Consider the following 12,442-nt stretch of genomic DNA (forward strand, 5'->3'; position numbering starts at 1 on the left):
AACACGTCACCGATCGTCGTGTTCAGCAAAAACGCTTTTATATTCTTTTCATTCTCCCAGGGTCCCCATTGATATAGTTTAGTAGATATATACACATGCTTGTATTAATCCATACACCATGTCTTTTATTATAATTGGTGTTTTTTTGATTTTAAACAGGAAGACAGGTGCAGGTTTAGAAACCATGAGTTGATCACGCTGTTTCTTCTTTTCATTGTTTCCTTTGGTAAAATATAAGCATTTGGCTGTTGTTAATCTATATTGTGAGCGCTTGGTTGCAGAGGAAAAAAAAAAACAAAAAAAAAAACATCAGCACCAACTGGCCTGATCTTGATACTTTGGTCATTTTTACTTTTCACGACTATCCAATGAGAGGGTAGCAAAGTGCGAAGCAATCCAACCAAAATTATAATTCATTGCAATACAGCAGTAGGTCTGTGGAGGGCCCCCCAGACCTCTGAGAACATCCCTGCATTGGCGGCTCAGTGTAGGAAGGCAGGGTTAAATTCCCGGCCAATGCTACATTTTTAATTCTATACACACAAATGGAGCAAGCATCATTTTTGTGTGCAGAAATGATGCTGGATGTCTCTTTCATGAAAGATATGGTTATCATTCATTGAATAATGTATGGGACAATTGATGAAAATCCTTGTAAACACTTCCTTATTTTCTCCGCAAGGCTCTGCAATAAACAAAGCGGTATGAAACTGATACCAGCAACTGTGTGCAGGTCATCTAATGCATGTAACATGCACACACACTGATTTTCCACTGGGTTATTGGCAATAATAATTAAGAATTACTAAACACGCAGTGGCACTGGATAACCATATGATGGCAGCTCCTGTACAGCAGACAAGAGAACAATATGCTTTATGATCAGCTTCGGTACCAGCGATGAGTGTGATTGTCTGTGTGCACGCAAATGATGCTTGTCGTGTGTGTGTGTGTGTGTGTGTGTGTGTGTGTGTGTGTGTGTGTGTGTGTGTGTGTGTGCACAAGACAGAGAGGCACTTTGTTTGATAACATCCACCACCTCCCTCACACTCTCCTCTCTTCGCCCTCATCCTTGATTAAAGAATGAGACAAGCATGTCACGCACTAATGTGCACACGCACACACACGCAGACACACACACCTAGAGGCTGTGACACGTGCACTCAGGACAAGATAGATTGAGCTGTAGCTGATGTGAGAGCTCTACCAGGAATGCACGGGCGCACATAAAGACGCAGCGAGACGTATTAGCGGAGCTTGTCAAGGTTTTGCAAGAGCAATGAGGAGGGATGGAGGGAGGAGGGACATGTTGGTGGTGGTGGGGGGGGGGCTTGTTCCCATGGAAACTGTGCAGTCAGCACATCTGTACGTGTTATGCGCTGTCCTCTCTCATCGGCATCCCGCGGCCTCTCCCCACCACAGCTGGACATGACAGCGTGCGCCCACATGCAGGAAGACGCACACACGCATCTACGCACAACCGCTGCCCTGACACCGTTGCCATGACGACCATAGAGCAGCCCCCACTCACTCATGGGATGTTATCTTAGTATATGTAAAAATGCATATGTGTGTGTTTTGCTCGTGTATGACAGAGACCAGACATCCACACAAGTTGCTGCTGGCAGTGGGCGACTGTCTTGCCCCCTCTATTTCATCCCCTCATTTTATGGTCTCTCTCTCTCTCCCTCTCTCCCTCCCTCCCTCTCTCTCTCTCTCTCCCCCCTGCCTTTTTCCTTCTCTCCCTCTGTCTCTCGCCCCCTCTCCCTCCAAGCATGAGGAGAATCAATATGTTTTCAATTTGCAGCAGAGCCTTCCTCCTCTGCATCCTAATCAGGCTCTGCTGGCCCTTTAACTTGGAGAGAAGAAGAAGAAGAAGAAGAAGAAGAAGAAGAAGAAGAAGAAGAAGAAGAAGAAGAAGAAGAAGATTTCCAATATGCAGCTAAGATGTCCAAGTCAAGATCAGTGGAGCATATGCTAAAGCAGATTTTTCTGCTGTTTCACTACAGGCCATATGACGCCTATAGAGAGCAGAAGTCCTCACATCACATGCAGGTTATCCACAGCTTCACTAACTTCTGTAACTCACTGTCAAGGTTTCTTTCATCCGTCTTCCTGAAAGAATGCTATAAGGGTTAAACCTTTTCCATGATGAATGATTATCTACCACAGCATTTCAAGATCTTGAACAATGAATTTGTCAGCATTCAAAATACAGCTTCCATAAAGTTTGACCAATGTGGTGTGAGTGTGCATATTGGAAATCATTATAACTGTTTCCCCTTTCTCTGCACTGTACAGCCCTGTCCACCCTCATAGCTCGCCACTCAACTGCTCTCTTGGCACATGATGAGAGATGTATGATGGGAGAGATTTCCTTATTTATGACATGCAGGCGTTCACATCGGACAACAGTCTGAAATACTGTGCATTGAGAGTGCAGTACTATATGGGTTTAATTACCTCGTTTGATTTTTAAGATTTAAGGTCCAGCTTTATTGTAATTATACAATACTGGATTGCTCAATGAAATTCAGTTGTAGCTCCCTCCACACTATACACACAGAAAATGTTTAAACAAATATTAAAATATCTTAAATTACAATAAAATATAAGAGCAAAATAGGCCATAACATAGAACAAATTATATAAAAGTAGCACCAAAGGAATAAGTAAAAAGGAGAACAGCGAAGATAGACTGTTAAGTACTGGAAATGAGGGTAGTGAGAAATTAGGGTAATGCAAAAGCTTTCAAGCTACTCTATATTATTAAGTCTTGAAACTTGGAAATTATTTTAAAATAACTCCCCTATGGCATGAGCACCCCAGACTCTCAAGCTGCCAACATATGGAAAAAAGTTATTGCTAAAAAATGAAATTTGAAATCCAAAACAGTGTTTTTAAAGAATGTACCATCACGATCAAGGTGAGTATAACATGCCGCATGTCATAATGGTGACAAAGGCTATGTATGCTAGGCTAATATCCATTACATCTGTGCAACTTATCTTGTGCAATATTATATATTTTTACTGTGCAATAGTACAAAGATGCTGTATCATTCCTGTGGCACATGGTAATATTAGCTAAACAGATTTGAAGCATGAGGGTGAGGCACACCACAAATCTATTCTCATGCATTTTTATGTCAGTGTTGATGTTGTTATGTCGCACCCAACGGCAAAGCTGTGCATTGTCTGTTCATGTATTTCTATGTGGTATTTCAGGGTGAGGGTGCACTACAACTTCCTCTAATGCAACACTTTGTTATGAATGTGTTCTGTCTTTATTGGCTGCTTTTGCTATTGGCTGCTGTAATGACTTAATTCCTCCAGAGGGATCAGTCATCACCATCTTATCCTCTTGTGCTCATAAGGCAAATAAAGTCATGCTGATTCCTTAAAATATATTGTGTCTGAATTGCTTTCCCGAATACTGTAATCTGGCTCTTTCATTGCACTTAAGTCTTTCGACAAGCCCCCCTCCGCAAGAAGGTCAGAGGTCAATGTCACTACAGATCAGTGATCGTGGAGCTGGGCAGGATTCAGTGTTTGGCTCAAGGGCATTTACAGGGCTGCAGACGTGCTGGCTTGAACCAGAGTCTTTTGGTTGGAACACAGATTTTAAGGAGGGTTGAAATCAGGCTTAAGGCCTCGTCACACAGTTAGTAACTTAGCTGGTGCATTGAGAGTACGCAGTGATGCCATTTTCTCTTGCGTTACCACCCTTCTATCCGGGACTGAGTGGCAAAGCTGCCACATTTGGCAAGAGCTGTGATCATGGAAGAAATGCAAGTACAAATCTATATCTCCATGGAGCATAAATGTCTCTGCACATGCAAAATGAAATAATCAAAAGGTCTGTTAGATTATGAGCTATAATCTGTGACGATGAGTTACTAATCAATTCTGCTGATCATTCAGTGGGGAGAGTTTCATGGCCGACTAAGCTGTGGAAGTCTTCCAACTGTCACTCACATAACACTCAAAGTCAATGCAGAAAATGAACTGATGAATTGAAAATGATTTTTTAAACTTCCTGATCCAATGAATCCCAAAATATCTGCTCTCACTGCACAGCTCTATAGGACAGGGACATGTTTCTTACTGATGTTGCTACTTGCACAATGAGTGCAGGATAACTGTAAATAAACTAATACAGAATAATGACAAACAGGTGACAGAAGAGGAGGTGGGCTCTGTGTAGGCTTGGGCGAATGTGTCAGCTCAGTATCATCCACACCAGCCAACACAAAGCACACAAAGGGAAGAAACTCACCGACAGAGAGGATCTCCAACAGGAGGTCGGAATATAAAGTGTAAAATCAGGAGAGAGAGAGGAAAGGGAAGAAGCTGAGGGTGGAAGAAAAGTAAAAGAAATCTTGATTGAGCTCCTGCCTTTCTCTCCTTCTGCTCTCCTCTGCCCCCATTAACACTGACTTCTGAAGGGGGAGGAGCGCCTCGGGACCTCCCTCGTTCTCCCAGGAGACGAGAGGAGAGAGAAGTTCACCTCTGTAACAGCAGGGTCTGGGAGACAATACCTTGGAGGACTGAAAATCCACAGCAATTAGCCCGTCTCTCCCTCTCTCCTTTCATCGTACTCATTCCTGCACTTATCTGCTTATTTAAATTGTACCCATGGCTTAAGGACGGAGGCATACACGTTGTCTGGTGATTAGCTCTTTGACCTACAGTCCTGACCTTGAATATGAGGCTTTTTCAAGGTGACTAGTCACTCATTATCCGTAAAAATGTTGATCACACAGTTACAAAGTATTTCCAGCCTGGGAGTCAAGCGGGCTTGTAACTACTCTAAAGCCATTGGATAAGCTGAAAAATGCATTTCATAAAGCTGAAAAAAGGGTTCTCTAACAAAGACCATGCCAATAAGATACAGATTTAATGCATATTTTGGATGGAGGAGAGCACTGATGATGAAAGATACTATATTAGCATGAGGATCGAAGAATAAACGAAAGTAGGGCTGAGGGTCGAGGGAGTAGGGGATGGCTGGATGTAGGGAAAGGATGAGGGGAAAGAGGGATGAAGGGGTGAGGGATGGAGGAATAGGGGAACAAAGGTGAGGGATGAGGGGATGATGGAGAGATCTGGGTCATGGATGGATGGATGGAGTGCGACGATGGACCAGTGTGAGCTGATGGCGTGGAGACGGGGTGGAACGGGGGAGCTGAGGCTCTGGGTGGGGGAGCTGCCTCTTAGGATGTTCTTGGATTTCCAGTTAAAGCCCCCAGTGGTTCCAGTATTTAAACAAGAGACAAGGGAGACAGAAAAATGAAAAAGGGGATTTGGGGGGAGGGGTGTAAAGACTGAGTCAAGGGGAAAATTAATGAATCAGGTGAGCTTAAATAGTTTTCTGCGGAAATGTGACGTGTTCGGGGCATCGTCTTGTTCCCAGAGGTAGATATAAAACTGCCTATTTTTCTTAAATTGGACAGCAACACTGCATATTTTAAAACAGCTCTGGAGTCATTTCACAAACATGTTTGTGTCTGAGCTAACTAAATAAAGAATAAAGTATGATTTCGTCATCATCTCATTTTCTTACTGTGAGCTTAACTTGTGATACTTTTTTCAATAAAGGGTTAGGATGCACTTTCTAAACTTATTAAGGTAAAGTTCCTGCTGAATCCACATCAGGTGTGATCTTGTTCCTCTCGCTTTGAATGTGTTCATCGAAACACAAGAACATGGGGATGAAGTATGAACACTTACTGGGAGAACCACAAAATGTGTCACAAAAACAGTTAGATGACAAAAAAAAAAAACGTTTGATTTCATGTAAACGATCCAGTTAAATTGTTAATTGATGCATGAACCTTTTGGCCAGTCAGCTCCTGATTTTTTAAATTTTTGCTTTTGAGGATTCACAACCCTTCTACAAATTCTAGGGTAGAAAGCGTTGATGTATTATTTATTTCATGCAAATTAATGCTGAAAGGAGGTCAGGTCAAAACCATTTGACCCAAAAAAATACCTACCATCCCTTTAGTTATGAACAACTGAACCAAACAGCCAAGATACCACTATTTGTGTCTTTGTGAACTGATACCTGTACCATGACAGATAGTTGGGCCAATTTTGTTTGTGTGTTTGGATGAAATAGCTCTTTAAAGAGCTTTGCATATTCTCTAACAAACAGATACATTTTGCATAAATAACTAAAGCTCTAGCATAGCATTTTATTTTCTTCAACATAATCATATTTCTCATACTCTCATGTTTGTGAGCACTGTGAGCATGTTGCTGTTTACCCCTCTGGTAACAGCTTTTGATAACAGTAAAAATTTATTCTGACGGGGTCAGCTAATGCTAAGACCAAATTGGAATAAAGTAGACTTAGAATAAAGCTGCAGCATGTAAATGTAAGTATACTGTAAGACTGCGAAATGACAAGAATTCCAGTTTTGTGCTACACAGGATCCGACCCATTTTAATTCTGTGTACAGGCTGCTTGTCATCTAATATGTTGAGGGTAATTACAGTAATGTCTGAAAATGAACATGGACATGACTTTTTTAACTGTTTCCACTGTAAATTAAAAGCAGGAAAACCGAGATGTGGAACAGCGCAACCGAATCAAAATTTCACTTTTTATGTCTTTCGCTCCAAAACTCCACTTTCAACTCTCAGGAAGAGCAGGCGACAAAAAGAACAAACATATGTTACTGCATCCATTCTGAAAGGCTTTTTAATGTCTCATTTTGCTTCATCACTACAGCAGAAGATTTTAAAAAAGGCACGGATCCCTTTACATCAGCACTGGCAGGAAATTTTCCATTGTTCTCCCACTGACAAAAATGAATAAACCAGTCCGTCCTCCGTGGAGTACTGCCACAATGTGAATGCAGCATGAAGTGCTCTTCAAAATATATTCAAAGCTGCATACTTTTCTTTCTTTGCTCTTCTCTTATCTGCTCTCCTTCTCCCTCCACATTGCTAATTCACCAGCACACCACCTCTTTCTGTCTGGCTGTGACTTTGCTGGTGGCGCTGGAGCAGAGCAGAGGAGGAACTTTCGAAGTAGGCCAGGTTGCAGCAGGTAACGCAGAGTCATTCATGCAGACTGGAAGCTCGCGATGAGAGCGAGAGGAACAGGACACCCTGGCTCACCCTCGGGCAACGAGGGGGAGATAGAGAGGAGGGAGGAAGAGGGAAGAAAAAGAGGAAGGGAGGACAGAAAAAGTGCTTGGGAGTGTGACAGAGACAGTAAGATAAGGACTGTGAAGCTAAAAAGGAAAAATAAAGTGAGAAAGGAGAGCAAAGACGAGAGTGGAGCCACGTTAGCCTAAATGTACAAATAGAGCTCCTCTATATGTCACAGTGTCACACCCTTATGCACCCACCGTCTGCACACTCACACTCATTTGTACACAAATGCTAAGAAAGCAGCGGAGACACACGACATGGCTATAACTGTTTGAATTCAACTCTTTCGAAATGAATCACAAAAATCTGTGCATTTGGACGTGACAGCAAAGCCAACTTTGGTGACCTGTGATGCGTTAATGTGCACTAACCACCTTCAGAATGGTCACTTTGAAAAGATGCCTTCAAAGGACAGTCCACATAAGATGAAGTTAACATTTAAAGCTGTAATAAGATTAATTAAAATAATTGATGTTATCAACTTGACAGGTGTCTTTTCACAGACTCACAGGCAAAGGACCACATTAGCATTCGTTTGATTTCCTGATGAATCTAAGTCCCGTATTCACTCTCCCTTTCGCTCGGTTTTGGTCTCCACCACTCTTAAAGGAAATGTTTGTTTCTTTAACTGCAAAATGTTCCACCAGGTACTCACTAACTGTGTTGGCTCATGAAAGCAGTGAGACTGAACCTAAAAAGCAATGTTTTGGCCCATAAAAGCAAAAGACTGGGGTGGAAAATGCCCTGCAGAAGTGAGCGAGTCTGCGGAGTTGCTAGTGTGATGTCGCGATACTTACGATTGCAACACAACGTGAGAGAATTTAGCTCATCTTTAGCTTATCCATCACTTTCTGGTGCAACCAGGTTTTGAGAGGAAAAATCAGTGTCCATATCCACTAAGTTTTACAAGTTAAACATTGTTCAGATCAATGATATTTGTGGTCAGCCTCATATCCAATCAGAATACCCAGTAAAGGCATACAAACTTCAAATAGGCTACATTGTATTTCTAGTGAGATAAATCACATTGGCAACTCTAATTTGAAAAGAGGACACACGAAGAGTGCTTGAATATTGTTTGTTCACGTAAGGAAAAAGATGGCTTTTACAAAATAGCATCTATAGCTCTAAATGTACCCGAAGAAACACAACAATTGATAAGAACGGATCCTGAAAATGACAAATGTTTTGAGCAAATGAGCACATTTATGCACCATTGAAAAAGCATACTGGTATCTCCAGTTTTGATGGATATTTGGTGCTGCATTGAACATGTTGCAGCAAGACCTTCTTGGACGAAAATGCCGAAAATGTTAAACAACAGACAAACTGCACGTGTGTCATCAGCACTTTGCTTGTGCAGAACGAGCACGCAGCAACAACAATGCAGCAACGACGGCATGCTGGTCATGATTAAGGGATTTTCTATGCCTCTCCTCTCGTCTCTGGCCATCAGCAACCAGAGTGCAGCAGGGACTTGAGGCTGTGGCTGGATGAGAAGAGAGGAGGAGGAGTAGAGTAGAATGTTAAACATGTCCTCTAGACCCCAGAGGAGGAGGAGGGAGGGCGGCCAACATGGCAGACTGTTCACTCTCTGCCTCTCTCGTCTTCTCTGTGGCTCTGTTTCTATCCCTCTCTGTCTTTTCCTCTCACTTTCTTCCTCCCACTCTATCTATCTGCAGCTTCTCCTCTTCTTTTGGAAATCTTTTGTATCTTTCATTTGGAAATGGTTCATATTCATCACTCCGTGTGCCTTTCCAGAATCTTCAGATTTAGTTTTGTCACCGTGATCGTAATTCACTCAGTGTATGAAATGTTATTAGGCTAAAGGATTTGCGTCACTGAATGAGGTAACGCTCATTTGAAAGAAGTTAAACCTGTTCTTTCAGAATGATTGATAGAGCAATACCATAATACCTCACTGTACCTTTTTGGAGCACTTAAATACCCTTGGTTAACAAATCCCGACATTTTTTTGCACACTTGATCATCCCTTTGAAAAGGCGAGATTCTCCCACAGCAGACGACATGCAGCAGATTGTAATGGCGCTAAAAATGACAAAGGAACTAAATGACACTTCCAACGAGTACAAATCAAAATAAGTCACCTAAAATGATTCATATGACTGTTTTCTGGTCAGCAGCCTGTTAGCTGAGCTTAGCACAAAGACTGGGAACAAAGGGAAACAGTTAGCCAGCTCACGTCACAAAGCAAAAAAAAAAAATCCACCAGGACCTCTAAAGCTCATTAATTAACACTAATTAATCCGTAACATAACAAAGTGTAATTGTGGATTGATTTTCTGGAGTCTTGTCATCAACGTGAGGTTGCCAGGCAACCAGACTCAAGGACGTCACTATGACAGGCCAAGAGAAAGTCATAACCCCTGTTCTGTACAGATTGTACAAACAAGACATAACATGTTAGTTTTAAAGAGCCTGATCTCACCAGAAAACCAACCACATTGGCTGTGCAAGCAGCTGATTACGACCCATATTTACCTCTAGTGACTGTAGTAAATTTGACGGGAGCAAAGGAGGAGGTCGGGTGATGTTGTATAAAGAGCAAGAAAGTCTGCATTTGGACGAAGGTGAGGTGGACGGATGGGTCAAACAACCACAGAGCTTTCACCCAGAAGGCCGCAGTTCATGTTACGTGTGAAACTGAAGGTCAGTATTGACCCATTTAAAGTTACATAACGCACTTTGGTTATACCAAGTGTGTAGCTGTTTCCCCTTGTTCCCAATCATTTTGCTAAGCTAAGGTAACTATTTCCTGGATGCAGCTTGATATTTAGCATAGTGACATCGATCTGCTCTTATAACTCTCTTGGTAAGAGATGAATATGCCCAAAATCCAAAATGTCAAAGTAGTCTATCAAGTCTACGTTCCTATGCAAAGGCAGGTCTTTATACTTAATTTATAGGGTTGATAAATATCTGGTTTTAATTCAATAAACTGATACAGCGGTGCATACATTGACAGGAGCATGTGTGCACATGTGTGCGGACCAAGACATTAACAAACTGCACTATGCATGCCATCACCCACAAATGGTGCAGGCAGCTGTAGGCCAGTCGATGACAAGACAGAGCCTCCCTCATTACATCCACATCAGACTACTGCTGCAGCAGCTTCCTATGGCCTTTCAAAGTTTGACATTTTGACATTTAATTACAGCATCTCCAACAGCCAACTTAGCGTAATTTCAAAATGCTAGAACAATGCCAAAATCCTTTGTTCCAGGTTTCTTCAACTGCAGGCTAGTCATGTCTCTGGCATTATCTGAAACATATATGGATGAACTAGCAGGCTGAACCGGTTGCTACCACTTAGCTCCTAGTTAATATATTCACTCTGAGTCTCCTGAATTGCTATTTCAGGCCAGCAGCACTAGCAGCCTTGTATCTAAAAGGTGTAGTGAAATACTTTGCATATCAGAGGCTGCAAATGGCAGCAAGAGATAACTGTGAAAAATCTTAACTTTGGTACCTAGAAATCATGAAATGTTGTGCAGGAATCGCACCTCCTCTGTGAGTTCGTCTTTGTACTGCATAGCCCACAGCTACATTGCTGCTATATGTGTAGGATGGGAGCTCCATGCATCTGAAACGCCATAACTCATCTTATCTGAAAGAATCTACTGCCTGGTGCCAGTATGTAAATAGTCTAGATTAGAATTTGACTCTTCATTCATGATCATGTTATTAGTTAGTATAAAACCAACTTGTTTTGTTCTCAATATTCGTTCCCTTTTTACTTGGATGGGGATCAAGATACATGTGTTGACCATGTTAAAGGGTCAGCCCACTGATTTTACTCTTCTCTCAGTTTGGGCTGCGTCAGAAACTGGAGGTGTGGTGTTTGAAAGGAGCGGGCACGAGCAAGTATTTTTTGAGACTGATCCATGCTAGGGACTAAAAATTCAGACAGCTCTACATCTGCTGCTTCAGACTTGACCATTCTTTATTAAATGTGTCTCTTGTGTCCCCAAACTTTTCAGCACTGCAATGCTAAATTGCTGGAGGACACATTTAACTTAATTTTGAGTTGCTGTTTTGTGCTTCACTCTTGCAAGAAAACATATTTAAGTTCCTAAGTTATGTTACCAAAGTAACTGGTTTTGATATATGAAGCGATGCCAAATGGAAATGAGTTCTGAAAGATTGAACATGCTGAGTCTGATTTTCTCACGACAGGTTCAGAGCTGGTTCAGTCTCAATTTGTGATTCAGAACTTTCTCTTGTTTAAATGTTTGTATCCTAAAGATTTGATATGGACAAATAGTGTAAAACAAACTGATCGACTCATGTTGGAATATGACGTTTTTCTCTCCTGCAACCCATTTTTATGATTTAGACTACTAACACTAACATAATTTACTTTGTGTTTTCTGTGAAAGAGATGATCTGTACTTGACTGGCGCGGTAGATCACAGCAAAGCGTTGACTGTGATCCAGTGTCCCGCTGACATTTGATCAAACTGCTCTAATGCTTTTTATTTAACCTTGTCAGTGCCTAATTTTTTTTACATTAAATACCCCCTTTTCAAGGGAGACCTGGTCAAGAGGAGAAACAACAACAGCAGTGATCCACTAAAACACCCGCGTGAAGACACCAACCTGCTGCCTTCATGAACAACAAATCACCCTCATCAACAACATAGAACTGTAGCTTCAGCCACCTTTGCCTCTAAACATAAACCGTTAACCTCAAGGTCAGCCTGCTGCACTCAGTAGCTGTGTGTTTATGTGTGTGCATCTGTGTCTGTAGCCCTGGCGATCCCCATGAAAATACCATGTGGCTACAGAGCAGCCTATCACAAGAGGGAGACAGTTGCCGTGCTTGTGGACCCAGTGAGGGAGCTGTCCATTTCAGCACCACGAAGAGGCAGCAGTAACCACGGTGCACCGTGAGGACGGCCAGGATGTGACTGCTAAAACACAAAAAATCAAATAAAACAACAACAACAACACTTCAGAATATATTTAGAGATCTAATTGATGAGTTATAATCACAAATACACAGAAATGATGCTCTCACATATGCAGATGCATTAATTCAGATTCCGGGTGTTGTCTTCCACCTGCATCTATCTGCATTAGCATTCATACTTGTAATGTTTGGGCGCGCAAAGTGTACATTACCTTTAAAATGAACTGTTTTTAATGTATGCTCTGTGATCCTCTGTAAGTCTAAATATAATATGACGTTTAGTTCATTGGTTGTGACAGTATCAGAATCAGTGTGTTCTCTGCGAGGCGAGGGGATATGA

Source organism: Chaetodon auriga, chromosome 4, assembly GCF_051107435.1.
Source record: "Chaetodon auriga isolate fChaAug3 chromosome 4, fChaAug3.hap1, whole genome shotgun sequence".
In the NCBI taxonomy this organism is placed as follows: domain Eukaryota; kingdom Metazoa; phylum Chordata; class Actinopteri; order Chaetodontiformes; family Chaetodontidae; genus Chaetodon; species Chaetodon auriga.